The 2,974-nt window shown below is 39.9% G+C and overlaps 1 long non-coding RNA gene across 1 annotated transcript; it reads right to left on the bottom strand.

Moving 5' to 3' along the window:
- Positions 1 to 1,201: 1,201 nt before the first annotated feature.
- LOC118566057 lies at positions 1,202 to 1,684 on the bottom strand. The gene is made up of 3 exons (XR_004932746.1): positions 1,520 to 1,684; positions 1,332 to 1,429; positions 1,202 to 1,239 (listed from the first exon to the last, which is right to left on the bottom strand). It is a non-coding gene; the product is annotated as an uncharacterized LOC118566057 (long non-coding RNA).
- Positions 1,685 to 2,974: the final 1,290 nt, after the last annotated feature.

Here is a 2,974-nt window from a genome sequence, read left to right as displayed (position 1 = left end):
CTGCATGAAAAGTGAGATTTTCGTCCCCGTAAACTACCACAGATCTCCCTGATTTTCGGCAGTTAACGACAATTTGCAACCCGCGCTTGTCGCTGTTTGTCAGTGCCACAAATTGTCGGAACCGGACTCTGACGTATGTGGAGAGCGAACAGCTGTACTAATGGCCCTAATTAGCATATGAATGCAGCGAACCCGCACGGCTGGCCAGGTCTGGCTTGAATAACCTACTCAGTATTGGCTGAAACCACTATTTCAGTGAAGTAAAATCGCTCGTGATTGGCAGCAAAACCACACGTGGCCAGGCCAGGCTTGAATAAAATCGCTCGTGATTGGTTGGTATATATATATATATATATATATATATATATATATATATATATATATATATATATTCATATATATATATATATATATATATTTATTTATTCATATATATTTATTCATATATATATATATATATTTATTCATATATATATATATATATATATATATTTATTTATTCATATATATTTATTCATATATATATATTTATTTATTCATATTATGCTGTATATTCATGTTATCCTACACTACTACACTATTATTAGGCTACCATCAAGGACATGAATGAATTTATACAGGAAATGAAAATTTGCCAGGAAGATGTTTATGCAAAGAAAGAGCTTTATTAAAACAAACACAACTATATACAACGCGAGGATCTGCCCACACATAGGTATCCAAAAATTACAACTCCGTGAACTGTCCGTTTGCCTCCTCGGGGTTGGAGGTAACTGGCGGCGTTGTTTCCGAGGCAGGTCCGATGTGCAGACGCCTGCTGTGCATGGCTCTGTACTTCGGCGTCGCCTCTAACCGGGACTGCAGCTTCACACAGAGTTCAGAGAGATCCAGCCTACGAAATGACGGCGGCCGTACAATCCATCCAGAGACTCCGCCAACGACGCCATCTTCTTCGCCAGACACGAGGTCGACGGTGGCGGACTTCCAGAGTTCCACTTCCACATCCGCCTGCACACTCTGCCCCAATTCCAGCAGCTGTAAAAAAAAATAAAAAAAATAAATAAATGAATAAGTACTGTGCGATGGGATGCACTGCGTATGGACACAACACATCTATCAATGCACCTGAAAAATAGTCACCAAATAAAGTCTTACCCTCTTTCTTCTAGCTCGACTCCGAGCTGAACTCTTGGCAGCTTCAGCTCCTGCGTACCGTCTCATAATACGTCTTACAGGCGGCTGGAAAACAATTAAATGAGAGTGGTATGAATAAAAATCAAACGCAAGTCACAGTAACAAGGAAGGAGAAAACAGTAAAACAAGTCACTTACACACAATGTCGTCTTTATCAACATCGTGTAAATCTGGACTTGCATATATTGCTCAGAGCAAATAGGAGGTCACCGCCTCATTATGAGGCGAGATTAGTCTGTGAAAACAAAATGTACAGTTATGATCGGTATCTATCCGTATCTATTTCCTTTTACCGCAGAATGAAAGCATATTCTTTAAATCTTACCCTTGCTCCGGTTCATAGCGCCTGCAATTTGTCTCCGAGTTGTGAAGACGGCGTACTGCTTACTGAGAATCACAAAAAATACACTTTAATAAAGCTTGTTCTTGCAAGTTGAAGGCGAGTTGAACGCGAGACGTCCAGCCATTAATCACTTACCAGCAGTTGTGGTTTTATTTCATCTTCAGGAGCGGAGCGCTCAGCACGTTTTTTTTTTCTTCTTCTTCTTCTTCTTCTTCTTTTTCTTCTTCTTCTTCTCTTCTATCATGGCGGATCGCAAGCAACTTTAAGGTGCATACCGCCACCTACTGTTCATGAGTGTGTAGCAACACTGTTTTACATCTATTAAATTCTATTTGTTAATTTTGTATTCTGAAGATAATAAATAATAAATAAATAATGCTTTCCTTAATCTATAAATATCCTTTATATTTCCTTTATTTCCCAATAATCCTTTAAGACTCCATTCTTGGCCTGTCCTTTTATCCCCAACAAGTTTGTAAAATTGTTGAACTTACATTTTCATCCATACTACTTTTAATTTTCATCCAATATACTAAACCTAATTTCATTCTTCTGAATTCCAGTGGAGTTTCTCCAGTATCTACTAAAAGAGCGTTGATAGGTGTTGTTTTCACTGCTCCTGTGCATATACGTAAAGCCCTACTTTGTAATCCATCTATTCTTTGTAATGTTGTTTTAGCTGCTGCTCCATAAATGAAACTGCCATAATGTATTATTGATCTCATGAGAGCCCTATATATGTTTAATAATGATTGTCTATCTGCACCCCAATTATTTCCAGCCACAGCCTTCAGTAAATGTATAACTTCTAACTAAATAACACATTTTACGAAGTGATCAGTCCACAAGTGAAAAACCAGGAGACTTGTTGATGAAACTTCTGGCCATGATGCTTTTGTCATGGCAATCATCCTTCAAGATTTCTGACAATGCCATCACATCACTTCTTCTGTGCATCAAACATTTCATGTGGATACTTGGAAATCTTGTCTGTGTGTGCTAATTCCCTCACTGCCTTTGCAAGCAATATTCCAAAGACTTTATTCTCCTTGAGGAAATGGACATGTGTCCTCCGTGACAACTTCTTACAGTATGTGGTTTGTCCAAAATATATATCACTATACATGCTTACTGAAACCTACGAGCTCAGACGGGATGGCACAAAGGTTTGTAAGACTTGTGGTCACATACCATTCTACAATCACCCACAGCTAAAGTCTGCATTAAGCCGGGCGTACACTGTACGAGTTTTTCAGTCGTGGTACTTATATACATCTCAAACTGTGCGAGGGAACCGCGGGGTTTAAAAAGTTCACCGCTCCCGATCTGTGCGGCGCGACGCTCGGACGAGACCGGACTGCTCACACTGTACGTCGTGTCCCCTCTGGGACCGCTCACTGTGGTGGCGAGCGACGGTAGGTGACAGGGACCCAGAGC

The sequence above is a fragment of the Fundulus heteroclitus genome, chromosome 15, assembly GCF_011125445.2.
Source record: "Fundulus heteroclitus isolate FHET01 chromosome 15, MU-UCD_Fhet_4.1, whole genome shotgun sequence".
NCBI lineage: Eukaryota > Metazoa > Chordata > Actinopteri > Cyprinodontiformes > Fundulidae > Fundulus > Fundulus heteroclitus.
Note: the sequence above shows the minus strand (reverse complement) of the source record. Positions and strands in the feature narration are given on the sequence as shown.